The sequence below is a fragment of the Ciconia boyciana genome, chromosome 4, assembly GCF_034638445.1.
Source record: "Ciconia boyciana chromosome 4, ASM3463844v1, whole genome shotgun sequence".
NCBI lineage: Eukaryota > Metazoa > Chordata > Aves > Ciconiiformes > Ciconiidae > Ciconia > Ciconia boyciana.
This window is the reverse complement of record NC_132937.1, coordinates 26838452-26858722: the sequence shown is the minus strand read 5'-3', so window position 1 is coordinate 26858722 and position 20271 is coordinate 26838452. Positions and strand designations below refer to the sequence as shown.

General features: G+C 46.6%; 1 protein-coding gene across 3 annotated transcripts in view; it reads left to right on the top strand.

Moving 5' to 3' along the window:
- RAB27B (RAB27B, member RAS oncogene family) overlaps window positions 1-20271 on the top strand; it is a 45940-nt gene that overhangs the window by 15677 nt on the left and 9992 nt on the right. Inside the window, exons 1-2 of one of the 3 annotated variants that reach the window (XM_072860325.1) lie at window positions 7915-8118; window positions 19235-19393. The exons of 1 other annotated variant lie outside the window; for it this stretch is intronic. The gene's annotated coding sequence lies outside the window, so the exon portion shown is untranslated. Of the gene's footprint in view, window positions 1-7914; window positions 8119-19234; window positions 19394-20271 lie in introns of those variants that run through there. One more of the 3 variants, XM_072860324.1, reaches the window with a different exon arrangement.

The window sequence follows — 20271 nt, the reverse complement described above, 5'->3', positions numbered from 1 at the left end:
GGTGCCCTTGCTGCTCTGCTCACGGGGAATGAACCCCTGCGAGCGCTCTCGGAACAGCGTCACGCCAAGGGAAAACCAGCAAGATTTGCAGACCGGGGGGATATTTTGTTTAGCTACAAAATCGAGGCCAAACGGTTTGTGCTGTGCTCCTGAGATGAGCAAACCATTCCAGCTGCAACAGCGGAGGGACCTCGGATAGCCAGGAAAACGCAGAATACGAAACACAACCATGGCAGAGCCTGGGGAATGATGTGAAAAAGCCCGATTGCCTCCCGTTCATGTCCTTTGCATAACAGTGCATATGGTTAGAGGGGAATAACTAAATACCCTAGGGAGAATCTTGAGCAGGCTGCGATGATTACACCTAGAGCACGGTCAGGGTGGCGATCGGCCGTGTGCTGGGCCCACCGGCAGCCCCAGCACGGCATGCACGGCACGTCTCCCACGCTCGATGGAGCGCTGAGCAGCTCTTCAAGCTCATTTGGATGCCCGGGCCAGCGGCCCCCCTGGACCGCAGCATCTCCACACACGAGCGGCTCTGCAGAAGCCACCTGGGACCCAACTGGGTCAACGCCGAGCAGGAGCTAACAAGGCTTGATGAGTCTGATTTGAATTTGCGCCACTGATTGCCTCTGCGGTGAATCTTTATTTCGCCTCATACGCTTCCGTTTAAATGTGAAGAGCCACTTCTCTTCAAAGGTGTGGAGCACTTAGGCCACGTTTGTTCCTTCTGGGCTAAATCATCTGTCCTTTCTCCAACGAGGTATGAAGCGCTTGCGAAGCACCTACGGCATGCGTGTTCTCCTGTCTTTCTGTGGCCCCTCTTGCTTGAATATGGGGGAGCAATTCAGCTCCCCGAGCTCAGGCTGCAGCTGTGGTTTAGACCCCATCAGGTTTTGCATCTTGTCCCCATGTGCTGCTTCAGCAGACAGGTCACCCCGGCCGTCCCCGCCAGCCCAAGGACATTTCCCAGGCAATGCCGTGCTGCCCACCGGGGCCCATTGCACAGCCCTTGGCTCCAGCTTTCCGCTTGGCTCAAGCTTTCATTTTATTCTTCCCAGGCAGAGTTTCTGAAGAGAAAGGCGCAGGGCGGGGAGCAAGAGGTGCCTGCGAGGAGCGACCAGGTGCCCACCGCACCTCCCCGCCAGCACCCACGCACCTCCGACCACGCGCTGCCTCTGCAGGGCTTAATTAGCCGGCGTGCATCCGGAAGCTTTTCTCAGTGGGTCGTAATTTTATGGAAATCTTGTTAGATTAATTTTTAGCAGGGATAAAGCACTCCTCGTTGCCGTCACTCCACACTATTTTCCAGGGCCCAGCAAATCAGGCTCGCTCAGCGCATTAAGGAGCACTCTGTTTCCAGGTTTTACAGATTAATTTCATTCAGAGCTTTTTAGCCCTCGCTGTGCTGCATGTAATAAGAGCCACTTTTGGTGCAAAGAAAGATTTTTTTATGTGATTCCTAGCTAACATGTCTTCCATTTGATATTCTGGATGGCGGACGTATGAGCATATGGAAATACTTCAAGGAGCTGATGGCTTGCACAAAGCTACATCGGGGGCTTTGTTGGCTCAGAAAGATTGTATAGGATGTGGTGCCACATCCCTAAATTACCCCTGTCCTCTGCCTCTGTGATGGACTCACGAAGTCACCCTCATCGAATCACTCCTGTGGACTTGCAAGATGGGCAGAAGAGACCTCTACAGCCACCTTGGCTGGTAGTTCGGGGCGTAGACCTGATCTACCTGATCATCAGAACTTCTTCATCCGGGCAAATACATTTTGTGTGAACTAGAGCAAACAATGTTGAACTTTTGGTTCAGAAAACAGGGGCTTTCGCCTATATTTCTGCCATTCCGCCGGCTCGCTTTTTAATTGAATTATCCCATTCTTCGCAGTGCATATCTTTGCATAGGTCAATCAGGAGCTGGTAGAAGGCCAGGACTTACGTAAAGTTGATAAGGGGGATTCAGGCCGGAATGTGGAATGTCTAATTAAAACGATTGTCCTTGGGAAGTGAAACACATCCTGGAGAAGTATGTAAGCTAATTAAGATGTTTTGGGAACAATCTGAAGCTATTAGCAGCAGTGTGATAAGAAGCACCCTCACTCGAACTGTCCTCATTATCATACTAAAAGTCCCACCCCTCGAGCTGGAGACCCCGGCCCAAGCGGAGACCCGTCACCTTTGGGCATGCGCAGAATATTAAAGTAATACTGTAGCTTTAAGAATATGATGAGAAAATGTAGACCAATAGAAAACTGATTGATATCATTTCTTATGCATATGTATAACTGGACTGTATAAATACTGCACCTGTATGAACGAGGGGGTGCTAGCTTTGTGGAGCTACCACCTAGCACCCGGGCTTGCGCAAAACTTGAAAATAAACCGGTAGCTCGGCTCGGTGCGCGTATTGGGTGTTGCACACCGGGTAACGAACTCCGTTTGCGAGACGACACTAGAGGCTTCTTTTCCTCCCTTATTCCAGCAGAGATTTTGGCAATGATATTTGCACCGCTTCCTCCTGCTGCAGAAGTGTACGACATCACCACCTCCGTTACCGGGGTAAACCCTGCTCTGCCCTCTTGTCTCTCCTGTAGCCCCGCGGGTCGGTCTCTGCCTCACCGCCCAGGCTGGCAGAGCAGCGGGGACCCGAGCGCGGGCCAGGCTCTGCCTTCCCCGTCATCCCGGGAAACCCACCCTGCAAACGAGCAGCTTCCTTTCCCGTGTTGCGAGTTAACTCGGTACACAAATCAACAGAAAATCCTGCAGCTATGACACCGACCGGTGCCTCGGGAGACCACAGCTACCACGGCGGGAGAGGGGGAACGGCACGAAGCTGGGTGTTTTCCTTCAGCCTGTTTTTCTGAGTTTCTAAAAGTAATTCCACAGAGTTTTAAAGCAAATCCGCAGCTAGCTCTGTTGAAACGCAGGAGTAGCTTGCTCAAAAGAGATGCAGTTTAGGCCTGCGTGAAATATTTTTCTGTTGTCTTTTGTTCTGGTTTTGTAACGTTGCCGGAGATAACATGAAAATGTCCAGAGAAAACTTAGGGAAAAGGAACCCACGCAGACACAGCGTGATAAGCTGTTATAAATCAGCTCAAATGAAGTTAAGATAACGAGACAAGTCTGTTCAAATCAGAGCATTTTTTCCTATCACAACAGCCCCAGGTACTGAAAAGGAACATTATTATTTTTCCAACTGGCCAGCACTTACTAATTGCTGCTTCTGCAGCAAGTGAGAGTCACGGGAGACCACGTCAAAATCAAGGAACTGATGATGTTCAACGTAGGCTTTATTCTACAGCTTTCTCCACCATGAATAAATAAATGCAGATGCACACGATTATTTAGGTGCTGATACTCGGCGTTTGCAACATCAAAGTGATCCTGGTTTGTTTATGAATGGTTGGGCACATCAAATATTTAAAACATTGTAACGCAGGGAATTAGGAAAAATGGGTGTATTTTGAAGTTAAATAACAGATCTGATTTTAAAGTGATGCAAATTCCTTGCAACTGCAGATTGAATTTTTGACTAGGCAGAAACGATCAGGGTCATTATCTGCTGGCCTTGACAATGTTCTTTTTTCAGGAAAATAACATTTTCTGGGTCTGAAAAAAATCTGGGGCGACCTTCTAGATGAAAAATGTATTTTAATCCAAAAACTTTGTTGCAATAACCAACTAAATAATCAGGGCTTTTCTTTTTAACCTCATTTTGGGCAGAAGAGGAGATTGGTTTCTGACCAACCTTGTTCATTCCTCTTATTCTTAACTAATTAGCCCCTGGCTATCAAATCATGGTGCAGAAAACATGAGGATATCCTGCTGAATTATTATTGTTTAGGAAACATATAATGGATTAAATACCCTATCGGCATGAATTGATGGAGTTTTGTTGAGCTCAGCGGAGCTACACTGACAAGCAGCAAGAGGTGAGCTCTGTTTCTATGTAGGAGTGCAGACATAGACTAGGCTAGGCCAGACTAGACCAGACTAGAAGATTTCAGTTTGAAGGGACCTACAACAATCATCTAGCCCAGCATCCAGCGAGCACATGAACCAGAGGAAGGGGTGACAGGAGCTCCCGGGGACCTGAACCATTCGTGGATGCCCAGCACAACTGGGAGACGATGTGGTGGCAGAGGAATGGAGGAGGAAGAGGAGAAAGCAGGACAGACATATAAGACTTAAGTGAATCTGCAACACGTGCAATACATATAAGACTTAAACAAATCTGCAACATGTGCCTTATCTAATTAACTTGTCGGCCTTATGTAATTAAGGCAACTGTTTGCTCCAGATTCACCTTGGTCTTGTATCTAGTTTCTATGTTCTAATCTAAATAAGCCTTTTACAAATGGCTTATACTACTGCTTGTGAGTTTAGGCTGGGTGGGTTTATTTTGCATAGAGGACCAAGAAATATGCTCGATACTATTTAAAACATATAGAAAGTTTCTCCTCAGAGAATCTTGGCAATTCAGGCAGTACTGCGGTCAAGGACAGGATGAGCAAGAATATGAAATATGCTAGCAACACCGTCATTACTCAGTTCAGACATCCCCAGGTCTGGTTGCTTTCATGAAATATCACTAATTGTTACCGACAGCCCTTCGGAGGGCCACTGGGCAGTCTTACGTGTGCTAAGGCTCCCCACAACAGGTCACGTATTTGGCACGTCGCATGCCCCAGCGACAGAAATCCTACCTGATGCCTGTGACTTGTTAGGCCACCGTAAGAGAGCAGCGTGCCCCAGTCCTTACAGACCCACGCTGAGTGAGATAAGCAAGACTAAAGCAGATCAAGGGCATTTGCATGAGAAGTTTGTAGCGGTTTAATGAGGTTGAATAGACATTAATTTAGCTTGCATTGGTGAGATTAAAAATGACGCTATTAATACTTTGTGAAAAACCACAACCGAGCCACAAGAACTGGTTTAAGACAGCTTACTTAAAGGCACACACCAGTTTTGGTAAACACAGTTACAATGGTTTTTTTTTCCCCCAAGTAGAGCAGGCCTTAAAGACAAATTGGACTAAGAAATAACTTTCTGAGATAATTAAAGGAAAAACAGGGGAGAGAGAGAGTTGGCTGCAACTTCTTCCTTCTTGCTGGAGAAGAGTGAAGCTATGCTGAGCTGGTATTTGTTCCCGGCTGTGGGCACAGGGAGAGCAGGTGAGAGAACATATTTGCTTTCCTTGTGGGACAATATCGCAGCTAATGCAAACATGCTCGTCACAGGGTGCATAAATACCACATCCTGCTACTACTTCCAAAGCAGATCCAGCCCTCTTTTAAAAAACCAGTGTATCAGGAAATACCACCCTTTCGATATTAATTTTGTATGATGTTCTCTAATAACTCTGTAAAGTATTTGTTTAGTCATTGCTGCTTCACTGAAATTTCTCTATCTGGAAAGAACAGGATCCATGCACATTTCCTGTTCTTGTGAATAAGGCTGAATTTTAATTGTTAGAGGAATAAGCAGGAAACTGAGGTTACCGAGTAAGACATTCGCCTTTCATTTAAGGGACCCAAAAGAAACACAACTACCGTGGTTTTATTTAACATTTAGCAGCCTAGAGGAGATAAAGAGAAAACTTATCTAGAAACTGCAAGGGCTTTAGAGAAATGCTTCTGTCTGAAACCGCCCGTCATAGCAAAACATTTCCAGTTATACAAAAAGAGCTGGCAACCAGCAGAGTTACTAATTGCCTGTGCGGCCAAACTGAATCACTGCTGATTGCAAGCCAATTTGTCAGATACTGTGTGGGTGCGAAGTTCTGAGCCGTGAGGCCTCAAAGAAATGTTTGCCAACAGTTTGATCTCCTCTGCCTAAGAGCACTGGGCATTTACCAGCGGGGAAAGGGGCAAACAGCCCAGCGATAACCCATTTATGAACGTTGCAGCAGCTAACGCTGGCAACCGGTCTGACTGATCTTAAACTGAATGACTGCTGTTCCCAGCTGAGCTGCACGGAAAGTATTTTTCAAAAAGGATGTGTGCGCCATCAGTAAGAAGAAGGTTTATTTGTGAGCTGCGCAGCCCAAAGAACAAAACTGTTCAGAAGAACTCTTTTTCTTGTGGCAGCGACAGCACTGTTTTGAGACATTGCCAGTGACAAACCCCAGGGAAAGGCAGAAACCATTGCAACAGACCTCTAAGTGGCTGCAAGCGCTAGAAAGTGGGACTGGGCGCAGGATCTGCAGCCGGATCGTCCTCCCGGGATCATGGAAAGTTACCCGCAGCTATCCCAGTTTTGCAGGTATCTCTGGACACACGGAGATCTAAATAGAAAAAATAATGGCAGAGAGTGTTCAAATAGGGTATGTTCAAGTAGGGTATGAAGCTCGAACTCCCGTTCTTTGTTCCTCGCCCGGTGATGTGTTCTATCGACCCACTTTATGGGTGTGATGCCTCAGCATTCCCCATCACATCTCAGCGATGACCTCACACGCAAAAAAATGACGCATAAAAGAGGAGTTATAAGTTATAACTTCACAGTACACTCTGCTGAAACGACAACAAGCCCAAGGATTTGAGCGAAATTATTCGAACTCTGAACACGCAGCTCTGCCACCCAAGGGCTTTGCCATGTGCTATAACCTTGCCAAAATAAGTACACAGGGTAACACCAGCCCTTCTTTTTCTGTGCTGTTCTCACTCGGCTCTCCCTCTTCCTGCCTATTGCGTTCTTATTTTTATCGCAGATATTTTGGGGCCAAACTATGCTAGTAGTATGTGCCAGTTATCAGCAGTGCAGTGCAAACGTTGTTCTTGTTTTCCACATGAATACCAACGTGCAGTACTAGAGACAGAACGCGTCTCTCCCAGCCTTGCGAGGCTTCTCAAGTGCTCTGCAACGGAGCCATCAAATTCAATTCAAGTTAGGGTAAAGCGTTAGCCTCATGGAATGACAAGCCTGTAGCAGAAATGATTATAACCGCGCTGTTGGGCTGTTTGAGCTCACCGAAGGTACTCCCATCCTAGGATTGTCGTGTGGAAGCACTTCAGCTATAAAATACTGGTTTTTTTTTTTTCAGTAGCAGAGAGCGATTGGGTTAGCAGTGACTGCATTAGCACTGGCTGAACTCTTGAAGCTGCTCGATCCTCACGGTGTTGGGATACTGGAATAGCAGCAGGGTTTGAAACACAACCCGACTGGCCAACTGCCTCGGATTGAGTTTTGGGAACTAGGAGATAGATTAAAGGGAAAATTTGAGGTAACTTGAGCCAGCAAGGCTGTGGAAAGAAGCCCTTTAAACTTCTTCCCCTAAGGATCGGGGGGGGGGGTGGTAATAGGTTACAGCTGCTCTTTGCTCTGGCTCAGGCCTGCAACACGGCATCGTGCTCAGCCAGGGCTGCTCCCTGCAGAACCGCTGGCAAAACCCGAATGCGCACCAAACCCATGGCAGGGCGCAAGTTGGGACTGGCCGGGCTGCGGGACTCGGCTCGCAGGCTCCTGCCCTTCTCCTCCTTCCAGGAAGGCAGGGCTGGGCCCCGCTTGCAGGCCGAGGAGAGGCGATGGCTGTGTCCCGCTTGGGGCAGGGACTCTCCCTCAGAGCAAAAGACGCTGCTCAGGCCCATGGTTTCCTCAGGGGGAAAGCTGAAAACCCTCTGCTGGAGATGGGCCGGTTCGCCTGAGGGAAAATCAGGGAAGGAGGGGGTCTACCGTGAGACCCCTTCTTCCCGCTCTCCGAGGGCTTTTTGGCCTGACCTGCTCGCAGCTGGCTGGGCACGGTCCCCCGGGCTTTCCTGCCCGTCGCCTGCCTTCCCAGAGGGAAGGGTGAGCTCCTCCTCGCTAGCACAGGTTTTACCGTCTCACGAAGAGACACCCGTGGCGGAGAGGGCCGGCGGAGGGTGCTTTCCCTCAGGAGAACCCGGCCTCCCCTCACATCCCGTCCCCGCCCCGCTGCCGGCAGCCGCCAGCCTCGGCCCCGGGGCGAGCGCCCACATCCGTGCGTCGGCCCCGGTAGCGACGCCTCCGCCTCAGCCCAGCCTCGGCGCCGGGCTCCCGCAGAGGGAGGTGCTCCGCGCCTCGCTCGTCCCTCCATCGCCGCCGACAGCGAGGAAAGAGGCGCAGGCGGCGCGGCTCTCCCGGAGAACAGGTCTCTGCCGCCCGCGGGGAGGGGGGGGAGAACCGGGGCGACCCTTCCCGCCGTTGGCGGCCTCGGCTCCACCGTTCCCGCGGCCCGGCGAGGCTGTGGGCCGGGGCGGCTCGGGGCGGCCCTGGGACTTTGTGTGTGGAGGGAGGGTAAAATGGAGACCGAGACTGGGGAGCCGTTTGCGGGGTGCTTTGAAATGGCTTGGGGAAGGTGAGCACGGAGCCCGGCCAGCCGCCCCGCTCCAGCCCGCGGCCCGGGGCGGCTTCCAGCCGCCCCGGGCCGCGGGCTGGAGCGGGGCGCCAGGCGGGAGTCCCACCCCCGACATGCGGCCACTATCGCGACTGTGGTGTCCTCATGACAGCGGGAGACGTGCAGAGGGGGTCTGGGCTGTCTGGATTTCTGTCAGATCTTGCATTTTGAGCTGGTAGATTGGTGAACATAAAAGAGCTGGCTCGTAGAAAGGGAAGGGCAGTATAAAGCATCTAGTGAATGATGCATGTAAATGAATGGTGCATGTACAGCATAAAGTGAATTCGTAACAAGGCGCTCTTATTCTGGAAAGTCCAAATATAGTTACCCTGAAATAGTTCTTCCGTGAACAGACAGGTTTTTATGGTGCTGTGTCTGCTGTCACTCCTTAATTTGGGTGGAGGAATGAGATGAGAATGTGATATGAAGTATATAAAAAGATCAGCTGAATGCACTTTCTCGTTTTTAAAAAAAAAAAAAAGAAGCTGGTTGAGAAATACCCTGAACAGCATTGTTATGCCAGTGTACGGTTAATACTCTCTTATACCTATTAGATCAGATTATTGTGGAGAGGCTTCTTTCATGCAGTTTTATGTGCTTTGCAGGGATCGTGGAAACAGATTTGGTCCGTAAGTTTGTAGCCGAGCACAACTTCTGCAGAGTTTAACTGAAGCATCTTTGCGAGTGGCTGTGGCAGGAGGAGAAAGGCAGGTACCCAGAGTAGCCGAGAAATAGTTTGCCTCTTCTGAACTCTATTATAAAAGTTCTTGTAAAGTAGCTCTGTGCCGTGGGCTGTAGGTGGGGAAAAAAAACTTGCCAAAGGTAAAATGAATCGCATTCTTGCAGGCATATGGGGGAAAAAAAGGCCTGAGTCCTGGAGTTATGCTAATTCACACCAGTGAGAGAGAGTGTGACTCCTCTTTCAGTTCTTTAATCAGACTTTGACTCAAAGGAGAAACAGTTTTCCCATGCTGAAAAACTCTTCTCAACAAATCTGGTGGGTTTTGGCTGCGTGTGAAGTTCTCAAGATGGGGTGTTACAAGCAAATGTGCAAGAAGGCACTGTTGGCAGTTTTGCACACAGCGTTGTTGGAAAGCTCTGTTAAAACATGGTGCTAGGGAAGTTTGAACAGCTGTAGAGAAAAGTGACAGCTCTCATGGTGCGGTGCTTATTTTTGCCTTCAAAGAAACAGCAATATATTGCAGCCTGCTAAAATGTGCGAACTGGGGAGTAGCAACACACTCCCTTAGAGAGTGTCTAGAAACTGCTAAGGCTGACATATCACAACCTGGTCATTACTGAAATACATGCTGTCACTGTTTAAAGCTGGCATAATAGCGTCTCGAAAAATCTACTGCCCTTGAGAGCATGTCGCAAAATACAGTTGTACGCTGCTTACCTGTGTATCTGTGAGCCCTGCCTGCTGAAAGTCCCAATTTGCATTTGTGAGAACAGGATAGCTTTTTTTTTTTCCTGGGAGAAGCTGTTCTTTTCTCACTGTTCATGCAGTGCAGCCTCAAATCTCCAAGCTGATTTTCCTGTTAGCGTGTGGCAGGTATCTGGTCTCAGAACTGCTGCATAGGCGACTATAAGTATACGTTGTGCTGGTTCCCATGAAAGCTTTGGTTTTGCTCTTTCTTTCATTGAGAAACAAAATAGCCGAGAGTAATTCAGCAAAGTCTGTGTTTTGCATTTTGTGTGTTGAAATGTGACACGGGGAAGCAGCATTGTCAGTAGCATAATGCAGCAGGTCTGGGTTTGATTTGGGTGGCATTAGGAAAAAGTTTGAGCCTAGCAATCGGTCCTTCTCCCCTGCCACCCCCAGGTGAGGTGGTTGGCCTGGGTGGAGGTACCTGTGTCCGACAGCTGAGATAAAGCGTGACCCTGTGCCTGCAGCCAGGTATTCCCTGCTGTGATATTCCCTGCGCTCTCTTCTAGTTAATGCAGCGTTATGAAATGGCCAGACAGCATGGAAATAGGCAGTTCCTGTGATCTAAACCACAGCAGGTTTATCAGGCAATGGGTGATTCTCTGGAATGACTGATAGAGAGTGGACCACGTAATCTTGAAATTTCATATCAGGAAAGGAGCTGTAAGATTTATGTTTCCTTTTGAATCTTGAAGAACTGGCTAATACCCATAGGTTTGAGTGATAAAACTCATTGCTAATCTTGCTTGTGGCAGCTCCTAATTTACTCCTCATTCTTGCCCTCGAAAGCTTTCATTTGCTTGTCTGCCCCTAAACTCCCATGTCCGCTCCCAGCGCCATCAGCGTGGGACAGGCAGGGCTGGCATTAAGTGGGGTGGGGCGAGTATGGCTGTTTCTTGAGAGACAGGAGAAGAACCAGCTGATGTGAGAACTTCAGAGGTGGTGTTTCTGGTGTCTGCCTGCCATGTCCTCATGCGAGCAGAAGGCCGCTGGCGCAGGGAGAGGAGAAGCACACCCTGGGAAGCTTGCTGGCAGCAGCACAGTCACGGGCACGAGCGATATCCCAGGAGGAGCATCACGGGGAGTCGAGAAGACGGGCGTGAGAAGACCTTTCTCCTCTCTGGTACAGCCTCAGCTGGAAGAGAGAAATAACTGTTCTCTCTGCAGCTTTAAGGGGTTAAAACTTCTGGGATAACCAATTTGTGCCTGAGCAGTACAAAAGACTTTAATTCCTAAAACCTTTCATGGAATAATCAGATTGCTTCAGTGTTCACATAAGATTGTCTGCCATAGAAAGAAGAAATGATTTACTGTTTCAAAAGCAGTGATTTAAATGTATAATAGCCATTAGCTTGTTAGAACTAATGACTTTCTATCTTGAGGAACCTTCTTTGTAATTTGCAGTCCTTAAAGAGCCACAATAAATGGGATCAGATTATTTGACAAGCAAAACCGTTTTTATCACCGTTGTACATTTTTATTTAAATAGAATGGTATGGGGAGTGGAAATCTGCCCTACTGTACAGAGGGAGGTGTAGCTGCTATTGTGGCTAACGATTATTGCAGAGATTGTTTAAAGGGATACTCCAAGTGTTAGAGCTTTCCAAGTCTGTCCTAAGCACTATGGAACAAAAGGCATTAATTTTCAGTTATGCCAAAAATCTTCTTTACCTGTCTGACAGCAAAAGGGAGACTGCTTTGAGGATTGCAGAAGGGCTTTTGATGAAGTGCAATCGAATGTATTTACCTGTATAGCATTCCCTGGGATCAGGTGTGAACTGAGTGTGGGAACAGCAGGGCCAGTCTCTGGCCCTTTAGGGTTTGAGAGAACCGTGTAAAGCCGCGCTTCATCCACGGAAAAGCCTCCGTGTTTCTAGGTAAGCCCCTGCACAGGCCTGGGATACAGCGAAGTGAGTTTACCACCCTAATGGAGGTTTGGTATTAAAGGAACTGAAAACCTCGCCCAAAGGTTTTGGGAAAAGCAGCGATGTGTAGAAATACAGACCTGTCAAGGGTGCAGCCAGCCAATAGTTTAAACTACTGCAATAGCAGCTTTGCTTTTTATTCACTAAAACGATGTATTCCTTTGTCAGGTGTGACTGAGATCTCCCTGGCTGCAGTTTAAGCCCAGCAGAAGCAGCAGAGAGTGCATCCCTTCCCCTTGGTGGCCGTCCTCCCGCTCCGGAGGAGGCCAGTAGCGACTGGGAGTGTTGCATGTCTGAGTCAGGTCGGCAGGGTCTGTGGCGGGTATCCGTAACAGGGCAGCCTCGAACAGGCAATTCCTTTCGGGCAGCTTTGTGTGCTCAGTTTCATTCCTGCTAGCTTCAGGCAGGCAGGGAAGTACAGGCCACTTGCACAGTGATGCAAATGAATGAAGTCTAAGGAAGCTGCTTTTTTTTTTTTTTTTTAGGAAGAGGATAGCTGTTAGAAGGACCGTTAGCTTTACAGGAACAGTGGCCGTGGCGTTTCAGAGCTGTAATGGGTGCTGTAGCCAGCAGTAGGCTCCGCTCGCTGCTTTCTGTCCATTCCCAAACTGATGTGGCTGGGTTTCCTTTTTGTTTTTCTTCCCTTTATTATACATACAGCCCATTATCTATAGGCGGCACAAAATAGAAATTCTCCTAGTCTTAATCTTGTTTCAGACTTTGCATTAGATACTTCACTATGAAGATGCTCCAAAAGACAGCTTTGGGTGGATTCGGGGATCAGTTAGAGGGCTAACGATGGCCCCTGGCTGATCGTGGTCAGCCCTGTCTTCCCCTGCTGCTTCCAAAAATATTTTTGGAAGGAGATTAGAAAGGATCCACAATAACAAAATGGAGCTGCACTGGCCAGCCTTTGGGCTGACTGACTGTAAACCAGCATCACTGGTTAGTAGAACGATGCCGTTTTATACCATCGGAGGACGGCCCCAACTATTGGGACAGGCTTTCTAAGCTCTGGAGTTGACTTTCTGGAGTCCCCTCCCCTCCCTTGCTCTTTACTCTGTTGATAACTGTTCATTGCACATATTGATTCATGTATGCAGGAAGAAGGGTAGTGTTATAAAAAACATGAGTAGCTGGCAAACGTTCAGGACTTTTAGATGTAATCATCCCATTTGCAGTCTTCATCAGCATATCAGGGTGCCTAAATTTAAATAGGAATCTGGAGAAAAACAGTGTAACAGTCACGTGCTTGGTGGCAAAGGCTGGGCTTTGTCAAAGGAGCTTTACAAAAGATTTATGATGAGTTTTGGATTCAAAACATGAATTTGATAAGGTCAGGGAGAGATGAAGTATGGATAATGATACCATGCTTCTGCAGTTAAAAGGGAAGTCTAGCCCACTTCATGTCTTTTGGATAACTATATTAGCTCATAAATTTGTATAGAATTTATTTTTTTTTCCCCTGACACACAGACAGATAAGTAACATAATGGTAGCTTTCTCTCGCCTTCAAAAGAGCAGGAGAGACTTGGAGGGTTTGAACAGCAAGTCAGCAGGGAGCTACTTGACGTCTCTCCTGGAATCTGCAGCGTGGTGGGCTGTGTCGGAAGGGTGGGAAATGACCCTGCACTTGTGACAGCGGTCCCGATACCCCCTTCTCTCCTCTCAAACCAGGGATACTTCCCTGTGCATGTCCAATCCTTGTACAACTTTTTGGACTCCCTCAAAGGTAGTTACATGCTTTAGATGTGTTTTACGAGATTTTTTTATTTTTTCCAATGAGCCACTGAAACTTCCTTATACTGGCTTTCTTCCTTCTTAAATACATTCCTGTAAATGCTATTAATGACTGTGCTTGCTTTCCTTTTTGAAGAGTGAATGACAGGTTAGAGTATTTGCTGTCTGGGTTATTTTACAGTGGCAGGATTCTGCTGCCTTTTGCAAAATCCATTTCTGGCTTGTGTATTTTGCAGGTATTTTGTAAGTTATCATTATTTTCTGGTCAGTAGCACAGTTATATTTGTGTAGTCAATCAAGTGTGATAGACTGGATTATGTGCTAAATACAGACCTACTGTGGCATAGTCAACCCAGAACTAATTCCTGTAGTTACCAGGCAGGTTTTTGAAATGGTGAAATAGAAGAAAAAGTGTGTGGTCGCTTGTGTTATAACTCACCTCATACTATGTGTTTGGCCTAGAGGAAAAAAGCACCGGGGAAGCGTTGTGATAACAGCTTCTGGTAACGGTTGGGCGCGGTCCTTGTCTTTGCCTTTTTTTTGTATTGCGTGTTTTTTTCCTATTGATTAGTACTGAAAACGACTGAATTAGGCACTCTTCTCCCTTGCCCACACAAATGTAAATATGTATTTGCTGTGTGCGTATGTAGCGAAAAGTTTTTAGGCAGCGATACCACATCGGCCGGAAGGGAAGTCATACTCTTTAGGTACAGCTTGGGGTAGCAGAGCACGGTGGGTGAGAAAAGGACCCCAAAAGGTGTGGGTATGTAAATAGAAAAAATGGATGGACGTGGGTAGCTGAGAGCGTGCTGCTTGATTTAGTCTGAATAATACCTGTGGGATGTGCAGCGATGTGAATGGGTTCTAGCTTAGGAAATGTCTGGTGTTTACTCATCTATTTAGAAAGTGGTATTTGGAGATTTTTTTACTGGTTTCACTTGTGTGAATGCTCAGTGTGGGCTTCTCATGAGTTGAAGGAAGTCCTGATGGCTCTTTCCCAGGGCACACGTAGCAGTGAGGAGCGTGGTAACAAACTCACCTTCGTACCTGTGGAGTTATGTTCAGCCTGTGCTCAAATGGGTGAAAGCTGAAAGTCCATATATTTAAAGAAGAACTTCTAAAATGCAGTATGTTCAGTCTATATTTCTTTCACAATTAAAAAGAGTATCCTAGCTTACTGAACAAGACTAGTATGGGGCTGTGGCTTGCCAAGAGTCTTTTACATACTGAAGCCTGAAGCTGTCTGCGCTCCAATGCTGCGAGGCATCCATGCCAGAAATCGTCCGTCTGGTCCTCTGGGGGTTTCCACTGTAAGGAAGAAAATGAGGAAAGATCATTTCTTTCACAGTAATGCCGCATTTGTTACGTATTGTTGCTCACAGCTCCTATATGGAAATTATTGTGTATGCCTGATTTTGAGCAGAGAAGCCAGCTTTAATTTCATCTCAGCATAGCTCCAGTGAGTTGTTTGATTTCTGAGGGGGAAAAAAATGTTTGGCTCATCGTGGGCCATTTACTTGGCAGCTGTGAGGCTCTGCTTTTTTGGCAGATGATTGCAGACAAATTATAGCATGATGCAGGGATGACTGGATGGAGTTTTATCTTATCTTTCCTACATCCTGTCTCTTTCTCCCACTGGGGAAGGACTTGACAGGCTACTTTCTGATAATGGACTCTTAAATTTAATTCTCTGTCTGTTCCACTTTGCATTGCAGACCTTCCCGTACGTTCCCTCTGGTAGGGAAGAGGTATCTAATGTGGCTGTGTTAATGAGTTTGATGTTAATAATCTGGTCAGTATGGGGTTCTCTCTTGGGTGCTCCGCTGGCGAGAGACATTGTCCCACAGCAAGAGAGTAACAGGTTGTGGGGTTTTGAGGGCAACAGGGGACTAGGGTTTATTTCTTCACTGTACTGGTCATGTCTGGGATAGAGTTAATACCAGTCAGAATCTTGAGGATGAAAGAAAAGGAAGTTTTCTGGTGTTCCTGCTGAAGACCAGGGGAAGCTTTCTGTTCGTGTTGCAGAGCTTTGCATTTCTGTTCAAAGAGCATAGCTAAAGAACTTCAAAGACCAGCCACGTCCAGGTTGATCTTGGGATGTCTTTCTGCTAGAGCCTGTATGATTTCTTTAGGAGGATAGACGGAGCTAGAAATAATGCATTTCAAAACTCTCTTTACATAGTGACTCTGATTTCCAACAGGAACCTGCTGCCGTCAGTGTTTTTTCATCTCCTAGAAGTGACTCTAACAGGAAACCTAGCAGGCAGCCTGTCCTCCCACAGATCAGCTTTGCCTACCTCTCTGCTCTTTCCTTCGTTGGAAGTCTCCATGCAGCTCTTTGTTTATCAGAAAGTTAATGGTATGTCTGTGGAGTGCTTGGGAATGAGAAGGGGTCGTCTTGGTGGTACCGTGCTAAACTTGGTCAGTCCCTACCTGTCTCTCAGGGCCTTTGCAAAGTATTTTTAAACCTTGTGTTGGTATTGGGGTCATCTCTCTGCATGCCACATGTTGGTGGGAAGTGCCCTTGTCACCTGCATCCAATTGCTGACCCTGAAGAGATCCAGGAGCAGGATCTCTGGAGTGAAAGGATGGTGCCACAGTCATTCTGGGGGATCCTGCAGCTCATCTTCATGCGGTCTGGTACATTTGCCTGCGCTTAGGCAAATCATCCCATGACCTGGGGCATGGTGGCTTGTGCCATGCACCAAAGAAAGTTGAATGGGGTCGGTTTGTAGTTTTTTGATGCTATTGGGTCTATTAGGCTGTTGCTGGGCTCTTGGAACAGCATTGCATTTTATTTATCAAATTTGTATCAGCTGATGACGCTTCTAGGTGCCAGAGGCTGTCAAAAAAAGGGGAAGTGGTGAAGGTCTTAATGGTGCTGGAGAAGTCGGACTCCGGCCTCATTGCAGCAGAATCAAAGAGGAGCAGCAAGTCTCCCAACCCCAACTGTGGTGGGGAGCGTAGAGCTTCCTCATGAAGCTTTCCCCTGGTCGGCTCAGGGTTTGCTGATTTGAGTAAGCGACGGTTACTATGTATGTGTGTTGTGCCTCTGATACAGTCGTCCGTGATTTGGCCCTCAGGACAGTGCTGATTTTTTTGTTACTGTTTTTACATTTTAAAAAAAAAGCTTGGATGAATAGTAGTGGTGCTGATTTATTTTGCTGCAGAGGGAACGAATCTCTTGCTGGCCAGCTGCTGGTACAATATGTGCGCTGTGATTTTATATCTCCTGCACTTCTGAGAGCTAATGCTATTTATACAACATTTTTGTTTGTTCGACTTTTAACTAGTAGCGTGTCAAGGGAAGTAAAATGTTATTTTCTGGAACTGACTTTTCTCTCATTGCGGACGTAACTTTTCCTTGATGGTATTCCCATTAGCTACTTATGTAATGGTTGAACCCCTTTCAACAACTCTCTCCATTCGTGAGAAAAGGTGTTATCAGAAAATCTAATAGTCTATTTGATTAGGAAAGTCTTTTAAAATTTAAAAACCTGCAAAGCTTGCAATTTAGAAGCTTTAAAATTTGTCAATCTTTTCCAATTCTGAGAGGCTAAAAGTATGACTAACAGGCAGTGTTTTTAGGTTAGGTTCCTCCGAATTTTAGCCTGCTTGATTTGTTTTTACTCTACATATAAGCAGCTTGAGATGAAAAAGAGTTTCTGAATTGAAACCATTTTTCTGCAGAGTTTGTTCCCAGCCAAAAGTAATTTTTTTCAAAAGCAATTTAGATTTCAGTGAATTGCCTTTCTCTCAGTTTTTAAGGAACACACTATGAATGGAAGAAGAAAACCAGACTTACAGCTTTTCTCCTCTGCATCCCTTTCTGTGCACTGGGGTGGGTCTTCGGGAGCAGAGCTCAGCGTTACTTCAGAGGGAGAGCTGCTGACTCCTGCCGAGGCTGCTCCTTCAGGTGCAGGGGTTGTTGGTAGATGTGCAAAGGGCTGGAGCCCTCCTGCTTCCACAGTCCCACCTTTGGAGGTGCAGCGTTTGGGAGGCTCCTCTGGGCATGCCAAGCCGCATGCGGTGGGATGTGCCGCTGTGCCTTTCCTCTGTGCCTTGGGTACAGAGCTGCAGAGCAAAGGCACGGTGCCCGAGGAGTAGATGTTCCTCTCCCTGTAGGCTATAAAAGGTTTGGTTGGTTTATGTGAAGCTATATCTCTCTATCGAGAAAATGTTCTCTGGAGTATCTGCTGACAAGTGCCAGATTTTAAATGATCTCTTGCACTGTAGTTAAAGAACATTAAATAGGGACGGAACAAAATAATCAGTCAAGAAACAAGATGCTGCTTCTGGTCTAGATGGGAATCTTGTCTGCCAAGAAAGCAGAAGAGTGTTTTTTTAAATCAGGCTCAGTCTAGATGCACAGCCTGGAAGAACAGCATCAAAACGTCACATTTGTCATCCTCTGGCTGTTGGCCATGTTGGCAGAGAGGGTTGGGGGGGACGGTCGGGAGGCCTGTTTGGGTTTTTGTAAAGCTTAATTGGTAATGTGGTATTAGAGAAACAGCACGGGCTTCAGAATTGGAGGGTGAGGTTGCGTTAGTTGAGTGGAAAGTTGGTTTTGGTCTGTGTGGGTGCTTGCAAGGTTGCCTGAGCCCTGCGGGACAGGCGGCGGGGGAGACCTTGCTGGTTCTGGCTTCTCCGACTGCAAGTGGTCTGTGGTGGAGACACGGTCACGGCAAAATGAGTCACCATCGCTGGTAGTGCAACTTCACGTCCTTTTAGATGCTCGCAGAATGGTGAGGACTTGAAAATTAAGGTTCCAGGCGCAGGGGCGTTTTTTGAATGTCGTCATGGAAAATCGTGAATTGAGTTGCTTTGTTTTAGCAATGTAAGACTTTTGCGTTACAGCCCAGGGATGTTTCTTTTCAGTAGCTCGATATATTGAGCCATTTAAAATTAGAGTTGAATAAAGTATATTGCACTTTTATTAAAATGCCTTGTTAATAACCTCTTAGTAGAAAATTCTGAAATGTTTTTCAGATTTTGGCGAGAAGAAATTCTCTTGAAATGAAGTCTCTTTTCTTTACGAACCCCAAACCTCCTCCACTGAAGAACCTTGCTTTGTTTCAGATATGGTGTATGATTTTTATATTACAGTTGTACATACTGTTTAAGTTAACATTTGTCATGAAACAAAATGCAACATTCAGAATTTTCAAATCCAGTTAATTATAGACATATTTAAAAGCACGCTTAGATGTTTATCTAATAGTAATTATTAGTAATCAGCAGTAATTTTAACTCTTTCATTCTAAATGAAATTAAAATCTTAATGCTCAGATTTCCTGTGGAACAAGAACTTACTTTGCTGTATTACAGCATTTTGGAAGTGGTAAAACAGTAATGGCAGTGGGATGGCAGTGGATCGGTCCGGTCTGTCAAACTCCCCCCACACCCAGGTTTTTGCGAAGCATGCTCCTCCCATTTCCATCACGTAGCTGGTCAAGCAGGGGAAAACTGTTTGGTGGCTTCAGGTTAAAATCTGAAGGAATAAAACCCCTTTGTCCAACGAATTAGTATTTTACTTTCCTACGCGGTACAGGGAACGAGGAGAGCGAAGTCAGAGTAACCTTGCCAAAAGACACCGGTTCCCAGGCTTCCTCCCTGCCCTGCAATGCGTGTGCAGCCCCTGGTACAAACGGGCAGGAATTTCTGGAAAAGCAGCCAGTGCTGGGAACAGGAGTGCCAACTGCCTTCTCGTGACAGGCTTACAAAAATAGGTTTTTAATCATCCTAGTCTGATGTATATTTTGCTCAATGTTTACAGGTCTGGTAAATTCTGAATATTCTGCTTTGCACATTTGCATAGCAAGGAGATGCTGAGCTTCAGCTCCCAGAGAACAAGGATATTTTGGGAGTAGCCTCTAATCCCGAGTTAATACTTTGTATTACCAGTCAAGCATTTGGGGGAGAATCATCTCTCAAGGTACCTTTCTTTTTCTGATTTGTTGAATGAAATGCCTGAAGAACAGTTAATTGCATTGATCAGAAATACTTTGATTTTGATAATCCTCAGACTTCTGGGGGGAAATTGCTCTTGCTCGGTGGAGCCTTGTGGTAAATTTAGAATATTCTGGAAAAGATTAAAGGCCTTGAATGAATTTCTGTGAAGCTGCTGTGTTGGTGCTCTGGCCTTCCCCTGCCCAGCACAGACCAAAGGCAGTGCAAGGCAGAGCAGCGCTGTCAGATCAGGGGCCTTTTTCTCTAGATTCGTTAAACCTTTATCATCAGAAGATGAATTTCTCAAAAGCTTGTCCCGCCTCTCTGGGTGGCTGTAGATCTGTCAAAGGTATAAGTCTCGTACAATGAAACTGCTCAGTACGCAGCCAGCTTTTTTATCCTTGAAGCTGTTGAAATGCAGGATAATCAAAACGGGCTTAGTTCGCTATTTTAGTCAAAGCAGGTCAGTACTTGCTAATTGAAATGCTTAGAAAGGTAGGTTTTATTCTGATGGAAATTAAGGTCTTGTACTGAAACAAGCAGTAGTTTTTATGAATGGGATATGGCCCAGGGTCTCCTGCTCTGATACCACAGTAATTAGTTTCAGCATAGAGGTCCGAATGGAAGGGCTGTTCATCCGTGCTAAGGATTAACAAGATGTTGGAAAAAAAAGAAGGCTTAAATTATGTCGAGAGCAAGGTAAGAGAGGATGTAAACTAGGTGGTGTTTCATATGATTCCAGTTTTCTCATCATCGGGGCATTTCATACATGTGAATAAATACTTTGTAGGTCCCCTTTCTTACGTAGGTCCCCTTTCCCTCTCCTGTAGAGCTTCACAGCAAATACTAACAAAGTAAATACAG